This window comes from Lepisma saccharinum, chromosome 3, assembly GCF_977018435.1.
Source record: "Lepisma saccharinum chromosome 3, izLepSacc3.1, whole genome shotgun sequence".
Lineage (NCBI taxonomy): Eukaryota > Metazoa > Arthropoda > Insecta > Zygentoma > Lepismatidae > Lepisma > Lepisma saccharinum.
In genome coordinates this window covers 89,477,918-89,485,255 of record NC_139231.1, presented here as the reverse complement: position 1 = coordinate 89,485,255, position 7,338 = coordinate 89,477,918, and the positions used below count along the sequence as shown (strand labels likewise).

The window sequence follows — 7,338 nt, the reverse complement described above, 5'->3', positions numbered from 1 at the left end:
ATGAGTAGATGCAGGCTCTTTGATGTGCGTGCGATGAGCATCGTTGGCTGAATTTTTTCGTTGTAATCCCCTCAATCACTTCAGGCAAATCCTGGGTTAGTTTCAAGAAGGATTATCAAATTATCGTCCATTATTTGTACAACAAGGAAGGCAGAGGTTGGGAGTTCCCATCCATTTTGCAAATTCCAAATTCCCTGACTTCCAAATTGTCCAGACATCTCTACAGTAATTAAACATCAATAAATGTTATATTTTCAACTTTGTGTGTATATCAAACGAATCAAATCTTTCAACATTGTTGAAAACATATGACAAAAATTAAATGAAACATTCTTACACAAAATATTCCCTTGCCCCCAAATAAAAACAGTTTGGAGGGAAATTGAAATGTCCTTTAAGTTTACAATACTGGAAAATACTCGGACAACCATTTCCCCGACTTTTCCGGGATTTCGAACGTTCCTACAAAATTACCTAACTTTTCCATGACATTTCCACTCCCAAGCTGAGTTTTTAAAGTTTCACAGGTCACCGAGAATCCTGAGAATGATGGAAAGAGATAAGGGGGTAGGAAGCGCCCGTGGCCTGCATTGTAGATAAAATCGAAGCACATGCAAAAGTGATTATCCAAGGGCTTCTAGGTTTGAATCCTGGGAGAAGTATGGATGCTTTATTGTGTTCGTTCCAGTAATTTATTTATAAAATTCAACATCCCTAACCGTTGCGATTAACTTAGAAATAAAGAAACACGACCCAAATAACTGCACAAATACTATCCCTGCATCCACTTGAAGTGATTACGAGGACTCATTGGGAAACCTGTCAAGACGGCCGACTGGAAAAACTATGAGCATCTTCACATGTATCGCTTATCTGCCTTATAGATTGATCGTGACGATGAGAATGAATGATGACATGAAATTGATGGAAGAACACTCCGAAAGAACACCCAGGCCCAATTGAGAATCCGAGGCCACAAGTTAGGGTGGATAAATGTTAGCACTGGAAGTGCTCTGCTATCGAGGCATGTGCTACCAAGCACACAAGTCTATTACGCACCGCCACGAACTTCAAACGTCTGTAACACATTAGCATGTACTAATCGCCTATTATCGGATAATCGCTAGATAATCGGATAGTACAGTAGATCACAGTGTGAACTCATCGAATTGATTACCTTCCAATATGAAGGCTGGGCAAGATCTAAGAGCCTGCTAGTTTCAAAACCTGTACCAAAATGTTTGTATTCCGGAAAAAAATCTATACGAAAATATTGCTAGCACTTCAGAATTCGAAATATTGACTGTTGAAAATTTTTTAAATGTTGAAACTGCAGTAAGTTTCTTCATCTGGTGCGTAGGCCAAGAAACGTCAGCCTGCGTTGATGGCAATACCGCAATGCAATAGCGCATAGTGGGTTGCATAAAGTGCAGGCTCTTCACGTTTACATTTATCTGCAATAAAAAATTTCGCCTGTTACTCGGTAAAAAAAAATATAGTAATACCTGAACGGTGTATCCAAAAATGTATCCAAACTGCCATTTCCTTTATAGCTATAACTTACAACAAGGACTACAATTGAAATTAGTATTGTGGTAGTAACCTTCTCTGGTTCATTGGGTATTTCTTTTATTTTTCTTATTGTACGTCGAGTTTATGCTGCTATTTCTAATCGCGACGACAAAGGTGTGTTGATTAAAATAAAGTGATGAAGGGGCATTCACAAAAAAACTTCGGTGGTGAGATAGAAAGTTGGTCTCCGAGCGATTTTTTAAATCACACACTAATAAGTGTGTGTGTGTGTGGTTGATTGTATGTGTTATGTAGATAGAGAGAAGAAGAAGAAGAAGTCAGAAACGAATGTAAAATGCAAGTAAAGAAACAACTTTTGAAAAATTGCAAGAGTCTGACAAATTAGATTTTCATACAAAATCTTTGTAAAGGCTTTGAAAAGGTCGAAACACCCGCTCACCTAACATGTTCAAAATCCCAAAGGACAAGGATCAACACCTACCTGATTTGACGTGGAATTTGCCTTTTGCGCCGAAGCCAGAAAAAAAACATTCTACAAATGACCATCTAATGAGCACTTAGAAATCGTAATGTAATGAATATATTTAAGGACGAAGGGCACAGTTTTTCGAATATAATTCTTAATATATCAGATTACATGGGCGGAAAGAAGAAGAACTAGCCGTTACGAATAATGCCAAAGCGATTAATAAAAACTTTTCTTCATAAGAAATACATGCCATTCTGAACTGATTTATGAACGATATTGCAACAAACTCTATCTAGCTTAAAAATCGTCTTAGAGATTCGCTTGTAAGTGCAACGTGAGGAGGAATCCATACCATAGAACTATCTTTTCTCTTTTTCTCTAATAATCTCGCGCATTTTGACATAACGGAAATAAATGTGCAACTTATGGGAAACAGTACCTCGTCCCCTGACGAAATAAGATGAGATCGCACTTCCAGGGCGGACCACTCAGCTTCTAGGCCGTAGGAAGAAGAAAAGGAAGTGACTTGGAGAAAACGAAGGCCCCACCTTTCTCTAAATCAGCATCGGCGATTAGGGGAGAAAGGACGTTAGCGCGCGAAAGGAAGGTTTCGGGTTGAAGGGGGAGGAGAAGAACCGCAAGAAGTAAATTATGGAATGAGCCTTTCTGGTTGCAAAGAGAGGGGAGGAAGAAGGAAGAAAAGAACACAGAGTAAGAAGAGTTTGTATTATGGGCCCATAAGAGAAATCCTCTATAAAACACGGACGTTTTCTCCAGCTCTCCGGCTGAAAGAATGGAACCTATAAATCTACGAAAGAGAGAGAGAAAGGGAGAGAGAGAGAGAGATGTACTGCTAACTCGACGTCCTCTCCTGGTACTTAAAGACGCTGGAGATTTTCGGCCAAAAGGAAATATCAAAACCCGAAACGTGAGTTTTGCTGCTAAAAATATAAAAGGAAAGCTGAGGTGTATTGGTCGCAAGCTCGAGTCTAATGTCTCTCTCTCGCGGCGCCAATTATTTATATAAAGCATTTACGGGGAAGGAGCTCTTCCGCGCGGACTTGCTGCCTTGGCATTCTCCATCGTGGTTCGGCCGAGAGCTAAGTCAGCGGGTTATGACGTCGGTTCCCCCTTGCATCATTCTTGCGTCTGTTTGCTTTTCGGGAATATCTAACCAGGCCAATTAAACGTAGGCATGAAAGCTTTGTGTTGCCGTGCACACACTTCTTGTGTATTACTTCATCCGTCAGCATTAATGTTCTATAGATTCAACACTTTGCATTTCTACAGTCATTAATTTAATGTACGAGGGTGCTTCGAAAGGTAACAGCAAATTGCGTGTTTCATGAGACAAACACCCCACGGACACTAAGGTTTCAAATCCTCCGACCACAAATTTGAGGGTTGGCGTTTGCTTCTCTACGGTGAAAACACCACCTATTACTACCTTTCCGTTTAAGTACGCCATACCATCTCTTGGGTAGCGTCAACATCTTCTCTAAGAATATGGCTTCCCTGCGTAGAAGTTTGAAATGTCTGACGTGATCGTTTCATGAAATACGCGTACTATTAACTTGCTGTTAGTTTTTGAAACACCCTCGTGTGTGTGTGGGATGAATATAATGCTCAAAATTTGGTGTATGTATACACATAGTGAACATAAAGTTTTGATCCATCTTTGTGAAAACGGCTGATTTCATCTTTCTTTTGCAGGTGATGTGAAAGATGCTGACTACTGAAGAGAGAATATCTGTGGTGTGTGGACGTTTGCGGGGATTAAGCTTCAAAGAGGTCCAGGCAAAGTTCGAAAGGAAATTCCACCACCATAAAACAAAACAGCCATACCACCTTCAGGTGGTGCACAAGTGAGAAAGGGAGGACTATGCTGGTGGCAAACCAATGTGTGCAGAGCTATTAGAGGCAGTGGACGAGGAAGATTTGATGGAACACGTTTGGTGACGAGACCACATTCCACAGGTGTGGAACTGTCATCTGACACAACTTCAGAGTGTGGGCCAATGGACAGCCACACGAGGTCCTCCAAGGAGAACGAAACACCGCCAGAGTCAATATATGGTGGGGGATCACAAAGTCCAAGGTATACGGCAAGTTTTTATTCGTAGGACAGACAGTGACAGGCAATGCGCATCTCGATATACTGCAATTGTTCCTTTAACCACAATTGAGGCAGGATAACGTCTTGGAAACCGTGGTTTGCCAACAGCCTCCACCTCACTGCAAAGACTATTCGTATGTACTTGGTTGCTATGTTTCCACGTAGGTGGATTGCTAGGGAATCACAACGCATATGGGCACCACGATTTCCGTATCTCACAGCTCTTGACTTCTTTGCATGGGGCTACATCAAGTCACACGTGTACAGGATGAAGATCACCTCTCTTCAACACTTACATCAACGTATCCAGCTCTCTATGCTCAACGTGACACCGGCAATGGTCTCAAAGGTATTTGGTGAAACTGTGTGTCGTTGGGATTCATGTGTAGACATGTGGAAGTACGTTGAGGTTACTTATCGTGTTCCATATTTTTTTCTTTCAATGTTGATTATGTGTTACCATCTCGGGAGTTCATTCAATACATTTGTTCTAATCTCAAGCCTCTTCTCCTAAAAAATTGATCGAGACTTCATAATCACCCTGTATATATATATATATACAACACACACAATGTATATAATGAAAATAATACTTACACAAAATTTGTGGCGACCCTGGCAACCCTCAGGAAATCTTGGATGAAAGTAATAGATCTGTGGAAAGAAAGAAAACTCTTAAAATATGTAAGACAATATTGCTATAATTACTTTAACTTTTACAATAAAGGTACCTATGTACATACCCTGTCCCAGCTAACTGTGGAGCAAGGCCGCGTATAGCATCAGAGAAGCGAAGGAAATGGAGTGGCCAGACCGAAGCAGTACACGCTGCTGGGAAGGCTGGTAACTGCAGTCGTATTCCCCCACTACACGCAATTCCGTTTCTCTCACGCGTTCATTGGTGGCACGGTCTCGCGTTACTAGTTGCGTAGAGACTTCTTTTCGTTTGCCTGCTCCACTGTTAGCTGGAACAGAGTATAGAAGATTATAGTGCACAAATCATCGATTCCGGTAGCTCACTACAGCGTAAATAACCTAGATGGCAGTGCAAACGATGGTGATGCTATTTATCTTACAAGTTTAGATGGTGCTTGGTTTGTTTTTTGGACATATTTCTTCAATTTTTTTTCACTCTTGCCTCTGTTCTTGCAGCGAATGGAAAGTGGAGCCGATGTAAAGTATCAGTGCGCCGAACAAATGTGAATAGTTGTTTGATTCTTCTGGAACGTTAATGAGAATATAATGAGAATATGACGCTCACACGCGACACAATTAAAACAGAAAATTAATTTAGTTCCGTTGGAAAATAGGAATCTAGCTTGTAGAAGCTAATATCGTTATTAGACTCGGCATTATTCTTGCAAGGCTCTAAAGGACCGGTTGGGATATTACAGTCCCGAAAATAGATTATTTCAGGCAACCATAAAAGTCTCATTTCCTGGTCCTGGTTATGCAAATAGTACGTAATAACGCCTGGCGTCAGTGCATTCTACTTTATACAGCCGCATGGCAAAAACTTGGAACTATTTCTGTGAATTGTTGTAGCCAATGCGAGTTAGTTGAACATTTGGTATATAGAAGCATGCGTATAAGGAAGGTTTTCTTTACCTCACCAGCGTGTACACGCTCTTGTAAGTATGCTGGTTTTACAGTGCTTTAGTACAAGTGGTAGCGTTTTATATAAGATGTGCATTTTTTTAGCACCGCCAATATTACTGCAGGTTATAATGTACCTTGCCTTACGTTCAAAGTGTATACGGAATCTTAAGTGTATTGTTATTCTAGGAACAGCGTTTTAAATATACAACAGTAAATTCACTAGAAATGTTGTCGAGACGGATGAGACGAGACTTGGCAGTCTGGGTTTCGTCTCAAGTTGTAAATACCTGTCTCGTTATTGTCTCGAAATATGTATACATACAGAGTGTTGCCGTATAAACGTTCGCAGTGTATGTAAGTCCTTAAAGCAAACAATTTTCGTATTTTTTTCTTGACGTATCCATTGGACGCTACGAGTCCTCGAAAAACGGAATTTTATCTTGAATACATACAAACACGTAGCATTGGTTGGCTATTTCCTATTGTTGATTTTTTAACATAAACAATATGCATGGCTTGTCCATAAATAATGAGGAATATATCCGCTTGGTAAGTCTGAAGAAATCCTAAAGTAAAGGGAATTTGATTCAGGTACATTTTTAAAATATCAGCAAAATCTAGCAGGGTCTTGGAAAATAAATCTCGGCTTCTTCTCGTGATCTGTCCAGTTCTCGGATTCGTCTCGACAAATTTTGTTCTCGTCTCGATTCTTGATAAATCCGCTTCGGTCTCGTCTCTACTGCTCTTTTCAGAAACCACAGAAAATTCAGATTTCCTGTTCGGAATAATGTAACAAACCTCAGAACCAAAACATGGTATGTCAAATGAGTGGATCATGGGCTTGTAAATTACGTTATTATGCAATCAGCTAAAGATTCAATAGAAAAAAGATGATTATAACCTTGGGGAGGAAGGATGTGCAGTGATATAAAAAAAAACATATTAAATAAATGATTCTCCAGAAATCTCTTCTTCCAAAGAAGACGAGACACAAGAAAGTTTATATCTCAGGCTCACAAATTGCCACAATTTGCTCGGAAATCCACCAGAATGACAACCGCATCTTGGTTACGGTACGAACGGAATTGCAAAGATAAAAGAGGATCTTCGAATCCTCACAAAAATTGTTCATTACTGCTGCAGAGGCCGTTAGCCCTGCAAAACGGAACGGCGCTATTCTTTTTTCTGAAGGACAATAAAATGCCGGGGCCTTAGCCCTAAATGCCCCTCCTCCCATACGCCACTATCCTTGGGAGTTACGTCATCGTTTCAGAAATAAATGACAACGCGGATACCATTCGGTTACCCAGTCTCGTTCTGAGCTTAAAGTTACGTCTTTCCATTTCCTCGTCCATGGAGCGATTTTCTCTTGGGCAGTTTTCATGGCGGAATGTTTCCGAAAGAGAATTTAAGGGAACAGGACGACTTCCTCATAAGTAATTTCTTGGAGATGAAAGGTGTGCTTTGTTGGTTACCGTTTCGTTTATTCGCTCCGATGGTGGATGTAAACGTTCATCAGCAAAGGCAATTACCACTTCATACCGCAAACCTTTCAGGCACCAAGAAAGCATCTCTCGAACTTAAAAGCTTGCAAAATGGGGGAAGCAGACAGTTATTTTGT

At 40.5% G+C, this 7,338-nt stretch overlaps 1 pseudogene; it reads left to right on the top strand.

Moving 5' to 3' along the window:
- Positions 1 to 4,020: 4,020 nt before the first annotated feature.
- LOC145985602 (uncharacterized) overlaps positions 4,021 to 7,338 on the top strand; it is a 76,911-nt pseudogene continuing 73,593 nt past the window's right edge.